The sequence below is a fragment of the Choloepus didactylus genome, chromosome 4 (genome assembly GCF_015220235.1).
Source record: "Choloepus didactylus isolate mChoDid1 chromosome 4, mChoDid1.pri, whole genome shotgun sequence".
NCBI classification, from domain to species: Eukaryota; Metazoa; Chordata; class Mammalia; order Pilosa; family Megalonychidae; genus Choloepus; species Choloepus didactylus.
In genome coordinates, this window is record NC_051310.1 from 156,241,145 (window position 1) to 156,256,589 (window position 15,445).

Genomic DNA, 15,445 nt, shown 5'->3' on the forward strand with positions numbered 1-15,445 from the left:
AGAACACTTCCAGACCTGAAACACTTAAGTCCCACGAGTGGGACCAACAAGGTGTTCTGGTTATATTGAGCACAAGTGGTGGAAGCCAGTGCAGTTGGGAGAGGCCAAAGGGAGGCCAAGGTCAGATTGTTGAACCAAACATAGGCATTCACAGGAATACTCTGTAATCCCTTAGTTGTTGGCACATGGAATTTGTTCCGAGACTTGAACTAGAACCAGAGATGGTGAAAAGTAGAAGGGACTTTCAGATTTCCTGTGGCTTGTCCACTGTCTTCTTTGAGGACTCTTCAACTGCCTGCCTTAGACCCATGTCCTCATAACTAAGAGCCTCCCTCTTATTTCCTGCCCCTTAATTAGCAATTCAGCCATATTTGTTGTCATATTCCCATGCCCCTCCCACTGTAATTTCCTGTCCCTTAATTAGCAATTCAGCCTTATTTGTTGTCATATTCCCATGCCCCTCCCACTGTACATGCCTGTCATCTCAGCACATGAAATTGGTTCCTGTCTCTATGCCTTTGTTGACTCTGTTCCTTTACCATGGAATGCTCATCCCTTCTTAACCATTTGACTATTGCTTAAAGTTGCTCAAACTTCACCTCTTCTCAGAATCTTCTTTCTGATTCTCTTGCCCAAGTAGAACTGAGCACTTCCTCCTTTATGCCCCTAACTGAAACCCTAACAGTATTTCTAATATAACATACCTAAGGCTTTATGGAACTGATGTGTTTTTCAGTGTCTCCCCACTAAAATATGAGCTTCAGTTTTCAGGGACTGTGCTTTTTACATTTCCATAGCAATAGTGCCTACAACATTCCTTAACTCACAGATATGATTTTTTAAAGTTTTTTTAATTAAGTTAATTAATGACATTTTCCTCATTAAACACGATAAAGTAAAAATTGATATCTTTTTTTTTATGTTGTCATCTCCTCTATAGCTTTGTCAACACAAGATTCTGGAGTAACTCAGAGGAAAGCAGAAACCAGATGTGTGCAGAAAACTAATAGTAGTGATAATACTATATTGATAATAATAATATTAGCGGTATGTAATACTGATTGAGCATGTATATATGCCCCATTTACTGATAGGTGCAAAACATGTATTATTACAGGCATTATCAGTAGTCCCAACTATTCTTGCTGTATGCGCTATTGATATACCAATTTTGTATAAGAGGAAATTAAAGCTCAAAGATTAACTTTACCTAGAAACCCAGGGTGTATGGCCCTTAACCACTGGACCCTTTCACTTTCCAAAGGGTGGAAAAATGCTATAGCCTCTCAGTCTCACTAATTTGACAGACAGATAGAAAATTAGAATGAGAGAAATGCATGAAAATAGTGCTATGCTATACCCACCCTTGTACCCTGTTCTCGCTTTTTATAAAGTAGTATTTTTAAGATGGGACTGCTATTATTAATCTTTGTTACTAGAAGTTAAAAGTGAAAATAAGACTGCTACCATTATTGCTTTTTTACATAGAGAATTCATTCCTCTTTAACATTACTGTGTCATTATTTGACTTGTGATGTGACTATCCAATATTTTCAACTTCTTCTATACATCTTTCAATAGCATCTCAAATTTAAATAAAGTCTTTGGCAGGAGTACTGATAAATGTTTGAAATGTCGCTTTACACAATGCAAGGATGAATGCAGGAGTTTGAAAGGTATTTCTAATCTTTCCAAATTATCATAGAAAAAGCCTCCATTTTTGTAACTTTCTAAAGGTTTTCCCATGTGGTTAGAATTTGCTGTGAATGCTAGTTTCCATTTTTTTCCTCCAGTGAAAAACTGGTATTTGCTGAACATTTTCCCACGTAAATTTACAGTTTTCTAGAATAAATTCCATGGCTATAAATTTTATATCTTTGAAATATGCCTTAATTTACTCAATCAACAACATTTACAGGTGAGCATGATAGATACAAACTGTTTCCAAACTGGGGCTATTATAAATAAAGTGAGATAAGAAAATAAACTTGTACATAAATCTGTATACAAGCAGGATAGATCCCAGATCAAAGTAACTGAAGCAAAAAATAGTTTTTGTTTGCTACAACAGAAAATTCCAATTTAACTATTTCATGAAGGGTTAGATCCAAGTACTCAAATAATGTCACCAATAATATAATATGTCTCTATCACTTGGCTCTTCTTTATATTACTATTTTAGTCTCTGGGCTGCTAAAACAAAGCTTAACAACAGGAATTTATTAGCTCACACTTTCAAAGGCTGGGGGGTTTACTTCCTCCCAGGGCTGCTGTCTTTTGGCTGACCAGAAATCTTTGAGGTTTCTTAGATTTTTCCATCATTTGGCAATGTACATGGTTTTGTCTTCTTTCTCTTCCAGGTTCTGGTGACTTCCAGCTTCTGGCTGTTTCCTGTGGCTTCTTTCTGTGTGTCCAATTTCCCTTGCTTATAAGGACTTCAGTCCTTTTGGATTAAAGCCCACCGTCATTCAGTTTGGGCACACCTTAACTAATAACATCTTCAAAGCACTATTTACAAAGGGGTTCACGCCACAGGAAAGGGTTGGGACCTGAAGGTGCCATTTGTGGGGGACATGATTCAATCCCCAACATCGGCTTTATCTTGAAGCAGGCTCTGGTCCAAGTGGTGGTAAAGACAAGCAGCAAGAGCCTCAGACTTATGTTCTGCTGCATTAGTTTCCTACTGCTGCTGTCACAAATAACCACACACTTAAAGGCTTAAACAATGCAAATTTATTATTATGCAGTTCTGGAGGTCAGAAGTCTCACTGGGCTAAAATCCAGCTGTTAGCAGAGCTGCATTCTCCTTAGAGGCTCTGGGGAAGATGAAGTGAAACCTGAGCCTTTTCCAGTTCCTGGAGGCTGCCTGCACGCCTTGGCTCATGGTCCTCTTCCAACTTCACATGCAGCAATCACACTAGAACATGGTTAAAATGGGAAATTTTGAATTGTATATATGTTACCACAATAAAAAGTTAAAAAAATAAAATAAAAATTATGTAAATACCCAGACATCATCAAAGCCAAAACAAAAAACAAAAAAAAACAAAACCCAGCAATCACATCATTCTACATCATCACCTCTTCTCTGTCTCTGACCCTCCTACTCCCTCTTAGAAGAAACCTTGAAATGACACAGGACTCACCCAGGTAATCCCAAATAATAGCCTCATCTCAAGATCCTCATTTTAATCACATCAGCAAAGTCTTTTTTGCCATATAAGGCAACATATTCATGGGTTTTGGAATTAGGATGTGGATATCTTGAGGGAACCATTATCCTGCATGCCACACCTGCCAACTTAACGGTGCCAGCACAAAGAGTAGGCGTCTTTCCCTATAATTTTGGAAAATATCCCCGGGCTGGCACTGCTTGGACTGACTTGTTCAGATCTGGGAAATGGAAAGAGGTAGCTCCCCCAGGCAAAGTCAAGGTGCTATTAGAAGAAGGATGAATAATGGAAAGGAAAAATAACTGATGAACATAACACATTTCCTTTCAAACTCCTTTTGGCATCAAAAGCAATAATAAACTCACATACTAATCTCCATAAAATAATTTTTAATTACCCAAATCTATATTTCAATAGAGCAAGCAAAAAGCAATGAATAAAATTGCTCTGCAAGAATGCAGAAGCTCTGTTGACCAAAATTCAACATAGACAGTTAAGATCATTTTAATGTGTTCATTACTAGATAAAAGGTTGAATGAGAACTGTTTAATGGTAAATTTAGCTGAGGAAAGTGCTAAATTGTATGTTTGGTAAACTGAAACTGAAGAATAAAAGACACAACTTGATACGATTTGCTGTGCCAAACCTGACATGATTCTTTAAATCTACAACTCCAGAAAAAGTTCAAAGGCAGCACATACACACATAGAAATGAAACCACCACCATCACTCCCAATCACACACACACATGTTCATATACACAATGTCCAATAAAGCATCCTGTTCACATTTGGCACTAAATAAATACTTATTACTTGAAAGATCAATTGGTTAAGGAAACATTGTATTCCAATTCATCCACTTGCCCAAAGGAGAGCTCCATTTGTAACACAGTCACCGGTGCGTTCATTGATTCTGCCTTTGGTCACACTTCTAAGTAATATCCAACAGTGAGAAAACAAAACAAATGCCAGCCTGCTCTCCTCTCCACTCCTGCCTTGGGGATCAAAGCTTTCAGATTATTCATCTAGCAAGCACAGTCCAAATGACTAAAATTTCCTTTTGCCCTTTTGGGGCAAACTCAATCTCCAATTTCCATCCATAGAAGTAACTAAAGCAATTCTGTTCACATCCAATGTACCCAAAGGCCACCTTTCTCAGGAGATGCCGTGTGGTCTCAGGGATCTGAACAGAAAGCTCACTTACCCCCCGGGTGGCTGCCCCAGAGCTCTCCTCTTGTATGTACAATTTACTGAAATTAAGCACCTTAGCATTTTGTTTCAATTACATTTGTGGAAACCAGCAAAAGAAAGCAAAGGATTTCAGGTCTCTCAAATTCAGGGTGAAATTTTCTTCCAACATAGAAGCAGAAACTTCTGCTGAAGGAAAATAGCAGCTATAGAAGGTCAGCTCAAACCTCCAAAGGCAAAGCAGAGGCCTTGAGTTTCACTTTCAACCTCCACCCTCGCAAGGAGCCCCACTCTGGAGACAGCCACAGGTTTAAGAGGGAAAAAGATCAGTTTGTTGCCTCAGATCCCGGGATTGAAGGACATGGGAATAAGGAGCCAGAAAGTTGAGTGAAACTCTCAGGCTTGATCTCTGAATATATCCTAGCTCCGGGTCTAAACAATTTCCTATCTTCTTTCTTCACTTTTTATAAATCTCTTCTTGAGTAATTTTATTGGATGGAGCCTTGTGAAACCTCTAAAAATAAGGGAACAGGGTTATGGAGGTTATAGTTAGAAGAAAAAAAATCCTCATTTTTACCTAAGGTAACATTAGTTTCCTGAGGCTGCCATGACAAATTACCATAAACTATGTGTCTTACAATAGTGGAAAATTACTGTCTTATAGTTCTGGAGGCGATAAGTCTAAACCAAGGGGGGACAGGGCCATGCTCTCTCCAGAGGGTCTAAGGGAGACTGTTCCCTGCTCTTCCAGCTTCTGTTGGCCCCAGGGGTCCCTTGGCTTGTGGCTGCACCACTTCTTCTCCTCTTCGCTCTGTGTGTGTCTCTTTTAATGACACTCATCATTGGATTTAAGGCCCACCTAGATAATCCAGGATGATCTTACCTGGAGATTCTTGAGTTAATGACATCTATGAAGACCCTATTTTCAAATAAGGTCACAAGTCCCAGGGCTTAGGACGGGGCCACCATTCAACCCACCTCAGTTCATCAAGATCTAGAGAAGTCCTTCCCTCACCCTCCTCTCCTCCCTGAATGTTCTTTACCTCAGCTCTGGCACCACACATTATGCAAGATTAGGAAAGATTCAAAATGGCAAAATAAAAACAAATCCATGTACTAAAAGAAATGGAAACATTGCCATAAAGAGACGAAGGAGGGGAAAGGAGATTAGGAGCAGGAAGGAAGGCTCACTCACTATGTCTTCTATTGTTGACCCTCAGGATATCTGGATTGAAGAAGTGATTAATTGTACACCAGTCCACAGAAGGTCATCTGTTTAATCAAATAATTCAGTGTTTTGTAAAAATGATAATGAATAGAAAAGTATGTTAAGTGCCCTCAGTCAATCACATCTGGGAACAATGTGTCTAGTAGGACACTATTACACCTGATGGCAATATAAAGTGAATTACTGGCAGAGTAACTACTAGTCACAAGGCTGATATTCTATAAAAATGTATAATGAAACCCATACTGGTTGTTAGAAACTGAAATATTTCCATACTAGTTGGCAGTTAGCCACTTCCCAAAGTGATGTCCTCCAACCCTCTCCATGCGGGTTGCCACAGCTCCTTCCCCAGATTTACCCTAATTCAGTAACTAAAGAGTTAATGCCCAGCCCAGCAGAATGTCCCCACCAGAATTCTGTTCCAGCTCTGTGGCCCCCAGACCTGTGTCTGTTCTGATGTCCATATCAAACACGTTAATCATTTTTAGCTTAAAATATATAACCTCTGCCTAGAAGAAAACACACAATATATACAATACCATATTATAACAGATATTCTATGAGGTAAGAGAGAGCTGATGCAAGCTGGTGATGAAGCAATAAAACAAAACAAAACACCTAACATCCAGAGGTATTCATAAGTCTAATGAATAAGTAGGTATGATAGTAGGTATGAGCTAATCTGGCCCTCATGTCTGCTCTAAATTATTTTTCTACCCACAGTCTGAACTAAAATTCCCATTTCCTAAATCTGTGCTGTATTAATCTTAGTCTTTGCTTAAGAACTTGGTCAGAGTGGCACTTTTGGGTGACAAGACTCCATTAGTTAATCCCTATGGATATTTTGCTTCCTACCAATATGCTCTGCTAACACGTGCAGCCTGCTTGGTTGTTAACTAAACCAGCAGTGTGGAGCTGCAGTGATCCCTCTCTCGCTCTCTTTCTCTCCTCTCTCTTTGGCAGCTACATTCTCTGTGATACCAGGCATTAGCATTCCATTGACTACAGCAACAAAATGTAAACTACTTTTGACAGGGGGAAACACTTCTTGCTTAATAGAGGGGCTGAAGCAGATAACCCATTGGGTATCTACCACAGACCTCTCCTCTACAGAAGCTCAGAATTATACAATTTGGTAGGTTCTTACACACAATAGCCACAAATTCAGAAAGGTGAGCAACGTTGGATCTAAAGGTCTTTTGTTCAACTTGCTTCATCTGAATTCAGATCTAAGGGAAACATCGGAGAAGCCACATGAATTTCAATTTAGAACTGATACTTTCCACTGAAGTCTATAAGAGACACAAATTTAAAGAACAGGTAGGCAATTAAGCATAAATTAATTTTAATCTAGTATAAAGTTAACAGTAATTTAATTCCAGCTTTATTATCAAAGCATGTTTATGTTGGTAAGCCAACCAGTGCATTAGATAAGTGGTAGTCAGACTTTGGAAAACTACAAAATTTTCACACATTTTTAAGATGACTTCTAAAATATTTTATCATTAGTTTAAATGTTTAAATAGCTGCAAAGGCTGTGATTCCACTTTATTATAAATATTGACATTCTCAAATAATATTCATATAATAGCTCTTAAATATATCCAATAAAATCTTAATACCAAAGTGATTTGATACCCATCAACATCCAATTGATATTCATGAACAAGCTCTTCATTAATAATTGAAGATTTTATATTGTTCCTTTTATTCTTTGAAATAATATTTCCATTCAACCTCTCCTACAGAATTTAACTCTAATATTATTGGCCACCCAATATCTGCAACAAAAATATGTATGAGCAAAATTAATTATTTTGTTTCCTCTGACCATACAGCTCTGTTAAAAAAAAATTGGGAATGAGTTATAAATATGGTTATTATTAATACACATTTGATCAAACCAATAAAATGTGTTACAATTCATAATATATTTTTAACATTAAAGGCAAAATTATATTGCAAACACATTTCTTAATAAAATTAGTGGGGTCAGATATATGGTGCTTTGATTAAAGGAGGCTTCCCTGGCACCAATTAATTGTCCCTATGTTTAATATCGCAGAGGTTTCTAAACCTCAGGACAATGCTCCTAAGAAAATTCTTTCATGTGGAAAGTTGGAGAAGGGCAATTGAAAAAAAGAGATAGGAAATAAGAAGCACAGTCAGTTGAGGATCTGGGAATTAATTCCCTTAAAATATCTGCGCCTGACACCCCTGTAAGCTGGAAGTACAAGTTTCTCAGTTTGAAGACCATTGTGTTTGATCACTCTAAAGATTACTGATTCATTTTTTCATCCAGTCTTTATTCAGTGGTGAGGTTTTAAGAAAGTCAGCAGGTGATCTGAAGGGAAGTCTTGAATTTCAATAAGCCTGAAAAATTTCCTAAACCTCTCCGACATTTCTGGCTTGAAAGAATAGCTGCTGATGAGTTAGAAATCTGTGGGAGACTGAGCTCTTACATGACAGAGTCCTTTGAACATGTATCCTTATCTTAGAAAAGGCAGTTTTAAATGTCATGGTCATTCATTAGAAACATTGTGAAAGAAAAAATTATCCCAAACTTGGAAAAAAAGAAAAATTATGATTGCTAAAAATTTTTTCTCTATCATACAAGAGTATTTTCTAGAAAGCACTTAGCTGACACTCCTGGGGAATGTAATTTTGTTATCACAGCATATTTACCTAGCAATCCACAACTGAGAAAAGGCTTAGGTGGTTTACACGCCTGTGTGTTGGAGGTTAACGTACAGAAATGAAAGACGTGTTAATAGTTCATGGCCCAGAAGAGAAATCAACCCCAAAATTGCTTCATCAAACTACTAACATTTTATTTTGCTATCTGCACACACACACACATACACACACATATACACACACACACATAATTTAACTGTAAGCACTTGTGAAATCGGCTGTTTTTTATTTATGGTTCTCCTGTTAATGACTTCCATAAAACTCGCACACGGACTCACTCCCTCTTTGTATTAGAATTTGATTGGTACATTTAAAGCCCTTCTGGTCCTGAATCAGATAACTACTTCCTGATAACTAGGCTGTAAAATCCTGGTACCAGATACATCTGGGTTGGACAGAAAGGAAGTTGGCTGTTATTTATGTACTTTTATAACAAAATAGTTAAGGAGTTTCTTGTCAGAGGAAATGTAATAGACATGATGTCTTGAAACACTCTTAATTCTTTTTCAAGAGTCTGAATTTAGCCACGAAGGCACATAAAATTAGGTGATTGGTTTATATTAAGATTTTCAAATCCCATAGACTATATAACCTTCCCTGTAACCCCTGGGCACATTCTGGCTTTGAACACCAGCCTCACGAAAACAGAATTTATGGACATGGAGAACTTGTGTGAAGCAAATTCCCTCTAATCTGTATCTTCATTAATGTGTTTCAGATTTCTAGGCCAGGGTCACTACTAGAGATGAAGGAAACCTATCAAATGTTTGCATGACATTCTCTCTCACTGGAAATAACCTCACTAACCTGGTATCCTATACACAAAAGCCGTCATTAAATAGTTCAAGAACATGACTTCTCCTCAAAAGTATCTCTTTCCTTGGCCTCCAAAACAGCAGTCCGGATGTTTTCCTCCTACCCCCTTAGCCACTCCTACTTTCTCTCTCCTTTGAAGACTCCACCTCCTCTATCAATTCCTTGAATGCTGGGGCTCCTCAAATCTTTGCCCTAGCCCCTCATCTATGCTCCGCACAGATTCTAGGCCGTCTCATCTACTCCTAAGCCTCCACCACCATTTAATTGCTCTGGGCTGCCAAATCTATGTGTCTCCAACCAAGACCCTCCTCAGTGCAGACTCCCAGATATTTCAACCTCAATATGCCCAAAATTGAACTCTTGATCCCTAAAGCTCCTCCTCCTCCAGTAAAGGGAACCATTATCCCCTCCCAGATATTTTCCTTTAAAAATACAAATATGATCATTTCACTCTCTTGCTTAGAATCAATTGATGACTTTCCATTTCCCATAGGACAAAATCCAAAATCATTATCAAGGCTCACAAAGCCTTCCTTGATCTAGATTACTTCTCAGGTCACATCTCCTACCTCTCACCTTCATATTAGACTGTGCACTGGATATCTCCTGTTGGCCTTTCCAGGTCCACCTTTCTGCACCCTGCTCTGTGGACAGGTGGCTGCCCTGGAGTGAACTCAATAGATTAGCTTGCCCTCTGGTTTCCAGTTGCTTTGGGCCCAAAGGGAGCACCCACGGAGAACAGAGGAAAGGAAGCCAGAGTAAAGTCAGAATATTTATTCCACTGCTTCTTCTCTGTGGGATTGGCCCAGGTTTACCATGACCCTGTATCACAAGGACAGCTCCTAACGACCACTCTCCAAACAGCCTCTCTGTCTCCAGGTCCAGTAACTGCTCCCTCTATTTCCGTTTAAAACCTGGGATAGTGTTAGTCCCAGGATATGGCACTAAGTCTTGTATATTCCCTACACCCTGCCTATACTTTCATAAATAGTGCCATATTAAACTTGCTTCAAATTACCCAGTCTGTGTGTGCTACAAGTTTTTTCTGCCAGAACCCTTACAGGTACAGGCTGCTTTCAGATCCTAAAATGTGACAACCTAACTTTTAATGTTACTTTCTCAGGAGGCCTTTCCTAGCCCCCTTGGCTCAGTTATAACTGCCTGCTAAACCTCCTATAATACTCTGTACTTCTCCTGTCACAACATCCTCCACACTTAGTGACAATCGCTGAGTGATGGTTAATGTTCTCCTTCTCTATAAGGCTGCATGCTCCACAAAATCAGGAAGTGTGTCTGCCTTGCTTGTTGCTATAGCCTAGAAGCCCAGCCTGGGATCTGGAACATAATGAGATCTCAGTAGTTATTTGTTGAATTCATAAGTAGCTCAATGAAGGAAAAGCCTACTTTTATTCAACAAATAACTTTGCATCAGAAAAATATAAAGCAAAATTTGTTGGAAATATAAGAATAATTTGGTAATATCATATTCTTTGTGGAATACTTCAATATTGGTTTCTCGGAGAGAGAGAGAATGAGAAATGGAAAATAACTTTGTATTAAAGATACAGCCAAGAATTATTTAACGCCCCCTCCAAAAAAAAAAAAAAAAAAGAAAAGGCAAGCACATATTATGCCTCAAAGAAATAATAGTAAAGAATCACACAAGCCACATTTTCTGACCACAATGCAAAATGCAATAAAGCTAGAAATTAATTATTAACAAATAGCCAGTAAATGGGTGGGAAGGAAATTAACCACTTGCAATATTATCAATTTTAAGTCAAAGAAGTAAAAGTTAAAATTGTAGGCCATTAAAAATTAACACTAATGATAGCACTACATGTGAGAATCTATGGATTTGCACAAAGCAATACTCATAAGAAAATGCATAGCCTTAAATCCGTTTATTAATAAAGTAAAGAGTAAAATAAAGGAACCAAACCTTCAAAGCAAGAAATTGTTTAAAAATCAAAAAAGCCGAAAGAAAGAAGGACAAGCCAATAATAAAAATAGGAATTGAAAATCAAAACAAAAATAAGAATTTATAATAAATCCAGGAAAGCTAGAGAGTCCATTAAGAAAAAAAGAAAGTACAAATACACAATGTAAGAAGAGGAAGGTGATATAATCCCACATAAGGAAGGAATTTTTAATATCATCAGTTAATACTTTGTTCAAATAGATTTCATTACCTAAATAAAAAGGATGGTTTTAGAAATATATAACCTTTTCAATGAAACTTCTCAACTTTCTAAAAATTTATATTATTTTATAATTCCAAAGTCAGCATCAAATACTAAGGAATAGAAACCCTGAATTTCCATTCCAAATAGATCACATTAAGTTCCTACAGACTCCCACAATCTCCCCCTCTTCCGAATTCACCTAGTGCCTATACCCAGAAAAAAGAAAAAGCAACCCAATGCTATGCTGACTTTCATGCCCAACTTTTGCTCTAAGCATGCTAGTTTTATCTTCCTTGCTAACTTACAAATCCATTAATACCAGAATTAGATCTTGTGAGAATTTTTAATGTCCCATCCCACTATTTATCACAGCACTTGAGACTTGGTGTGTGCTTGGTACACAAATATCTTTCATTTCTTCTAACGTCTTCCATTTTCTCCTCAAATATTCTTAAGGAGGAACATTGGTGTTGGATGGTTCTATCTGTAACATAGATCTCATGCAGGACAAGGGATTTCAGTGGGACCTTGCTTAAGAAAGTAGAGAACTGAATTCAGCATTTGAAAGGTGAAGAAATTATAGGTAGAAAGCTGTCCCACACTGGCTGTTGTGAATGTAATGGGTGAAAATTTACTGCTTCCCACATTGTAGTCCCCAAATTCTCAACAGAAGTCTGTTATAACACACAGAAAAGCACAGGACTAAGAACATCAACCCTAAAATCAGACATGAGGGTTGAGTCCCAGCACTGTCTCTTCCTGGCTGTGTGATCTAGACCTTCTTTTTCAATCTCTGAAAGCCACAGTTTCCTCTTCTGTAAGATATAGATGTATGAGAATTGAATGAGATTATGTGTGTACCTAGCACAGTGCTCAGCATACTGTAAGGCTCCATACAGATGAATTATTATCATATTTTGTTGTTTTTCCTACAACTTTATGTAAGAGGCATTTGAGGAACTGAAGAAACTGCAATGGTGTTCTCTAAGAGTCAACATTGTACAGAAAAAAGTACACCACATGCAGAAGGACAGGGTGATTCACAAACTAATCCAGTTCATTGGAAGTAGCTACTCATTTTTAGAGGAGACCTGAAGCAATAAAAGTCTTCCCCCCACCAAGAGTCCACAGAGAGTTGAGATAACTTGACTGTGGTGGCATCTACTATTTTGTGTGCTCAGACTAGCAACTCCCTCTGGTAAAGGGTAAACTCTAACCGTGTGGTCTGAATGGGAGCTGCCGTCTTACTTACCTCGCCACCCAGAGGTGGGTGCCTGACTCAGCTGAGTAGTCACATTACTTACAACCCACGCTAGTAACAAATTGGCCCCTGGAGGGAATCCTCCCTCATGCTGAGGTAATCAAAACCCTACCCCAGAATTTTAAAATCTGGAATCAGAAAGAGGGAGTCTCAGTCCTTCTTTGATGATAACACTGTGAGAGAATCCCCTGTCAGGATGTTTGCAATCATGACTCCTGCTTTGTGGTGGAATCCAATCCAAGTGAGTGAAGCTTATGTATAGGGAGAAGCAGAATGAAAGGAGAAGCCTTACAGGATTCAGGTCCCTGGTGCCCAGAATACCTGAGGCCCAGATAAACTTTTGCACTTGCCAGAGCTATAGGAAGCAATGCATTTCTCTTCTTGCCCCAATTTACGGAAATTACATTCGTGTCACTTGACAAATGTCTTGACTAAACCAGTGAGATTTTAATTTATTAAGGAATTTTTAGGAACACTTTCCTAGCTTGCAAGAAGCAAATTTCACCTTGCACACACTTCTCTTGGTTACTTTCTCAATAATGTCTCTGAATATCCTGAAGGGGGCACTGTTTCCATTCACAAAAAAAAATCAGCTGCTATACAAAACCTTTTCTTTTTTTTTTCTTTTTTAAATAAAAGGGAGGGACTGAGTGAATTGCATGAGATGATTCTAATTGGTTGAATCATCATGCTGAAAATATTGCTTCTATAGAGAAAAGAAAAAACAGCCATATTTGAGAGCACTGGCCAACTTTCAAGGCTCCAGAAAACTAAATCCTCAGAGAACCGAACAGGAAAAAAAGAAGATGAAGAAGCTACTTGGAGTGATTCTGTGGCTTCAAATGGACTGTGAGTCAGAACCTACTGGAAAAGGGAACTGGGGAGGCAGAGTAATTGTCCAGACAATGCTCAGGGTACAGAGGGGATTCAGTCTGACTGGTTTGAGTTTCCCTGGGCAGGAACTGAACTACAGGGATAATCAATGAAGCTCTCCTTCTGAAATATTCTCTTTGAACAGGGTTAAGTGGAGAAGTGAAAGTGGAGCAAAGGCCTCTGTCCCTGAGCACCTGGGAGGGAGAGGACTGTGTCATCTACTGCCGTTATTCAGGCACCACTTCAGCCAGACTGTACTGGTACAGACAGGCTCATGGGAAAAGCCTGGAGTCTCTGTTTTCATTGGTATCAAATGGAGCAGTGAAGCAAGAGGGACAACTAACAGCTTTGCTTGATACCAAAGCCAGTCTCAGCACCCTGAACATGACGGCCTCCCAGCTCGGACTTGAGGCCACCTACTTCTGTGCAGTGGAGGCACAGTGCTCCGCTGACACTTTCGGTCTGTACCCAAACCTGCAGCAGCAGACCCACTCCTGTCACATGGACAACAGTTGAGAGGGCTAGTTCACTGCCTCTGCGTCTCCTTCTGTAAGGAAAATTTTGAAATGATTTTTAAAACAGTGTTTCTAATTTACATTTTCTGTACTGTGGGAAATGGATTCATTAAAAAAATTCCTAAGTCTTGCCTGAGAATATGAGGTCACATCCTTAACTGCCTCACAGTCAGAATCCATTAGTCTCCTGTTACAGAATGATTCTATATTTTGTACAACAGTCACAAATAATTACTGAGAAATATGGAATCATTATTTGTTTTGCATATGAATATAACATATAGCATTTACCAATGGAGAAAAAAAATTAAAACTTTATAAAAATATTCTATAAAGGGCTCCTTACCTCATTTTCCCCTCTAAAATATTGACTGCAGTATCAGGTAACATCCATCCATTTGTTGCAAAGTGTGGAAAAATTCTTATCACAGGACTTAAAAAGAAAACAAAAAGGGAAGACCTGAACCCACACTATTGAAGGAAAACTTTATGCATATAACTGGTTTACAAACCCAAGAATCAAACACTCTCAGGGCTCTTATTTTTCCAACTAATAGAGTGTCTATCTGCCAAATAATCTGGAAGTCCAGTATCTCCCTTTTGAGGTCTTCTCCACTCTCACTCTTGACGTGTTTAAGAATTCCGGAGTCTTGGGCAGTTCAGGTGGATTAGCCCAGCTTTCATACTCAAGCAGAGGGAGTACTCGACTTCACCAGTCCACTGCCGCCTTTGTTTCTTGCTGACACCCGGTCTCCCTACAGGGTTTGAGAGGGAATGCCAGGCCACTACTAACGTTGACCCCTGAAGGTTGATCCCACTCCTCGGTGTAAACTTGGCCAAAGGAACCCAAAGTTGTAAAACTCTGAGCTCGTCTCCTTCATAGACACATGGCCACCACTAGGGCCCCAAGAAACCAAGAAATGCTGGGTTTGGATTGGTTCTGCCATTCTTATCATGGGCCCAGAAAAACAGCACCTTTTCCATCTTCTGGGATCCATACCAAAGTGATAAATATATTTTATTTTGCATATATAAGAAACAAAGTCTCTGATCACTCATTTTCTCCTAGAATGACAATAGAGTTATATACCAACCCTCTTAAGAAAAGCTACATTTAGTAACCTCTAGGGCCCTGCAGCCTCCCTCTGACTGAGGCTACCTTTGGAGACTCAAGGGTAATTTATCCCCAGATTGAGGCTCTCCAAGGTGATCTATGTCAGTTTTGTGAGAGAGGCCACCAAAATAATTCCATGGTGTCAACACTTCCTTTTCTGAAGCATGCCGCCCTCAGTGAGTCCACAGTGATTTCTGAGACTTCCTTACAGGATAACAGAGCTAACCCAAACTTTACCATTGGTAAACATTCCACTACATGTTTTTGGTGATGTGAGTGAGTTAAGCACACTTTAATAAAACAAAATAAAACTGCATATCAAGTTCTAAAACCCTCAGTTTAAGGGCAAAGAAAGGAAATCTACTTTGATACAAACTACATTTAGCTTCTTC

General features: G+C 38.8%; 1 long non-coding RNA gene and 1 gene segment (V, D, J or C); one reads left to right on the forward strand and one right to left on the reverse strand.

The window, feature by feature from the left end:
• LOC119532271 overlaps positions 1-15,445 on the forward strand; it is a 456,157-nt gene that overhangs the window by 2,405 nt on the left and 438,307 nt on the right.
• The window catches only part of LOC119532288, a 71,179-nt gene continuing 57,346 nt past the window's right edge, over positions 1,613-15,445 (reverse strand). Inside the window, exons 2-3 of the long non-coding RNA XR_005216504.1 lie at positions 14,286-14,372; positions 1,613-2,917 (exon numbers count right to left, since the gene is read on the reverse strand). This is a non-coding gene — a long non-coding RNA (uncharacterized LOC119532288). The remainder of the gene's footprint in view (positions 2,918-14,285; positions 14,373-15,445) is intronic.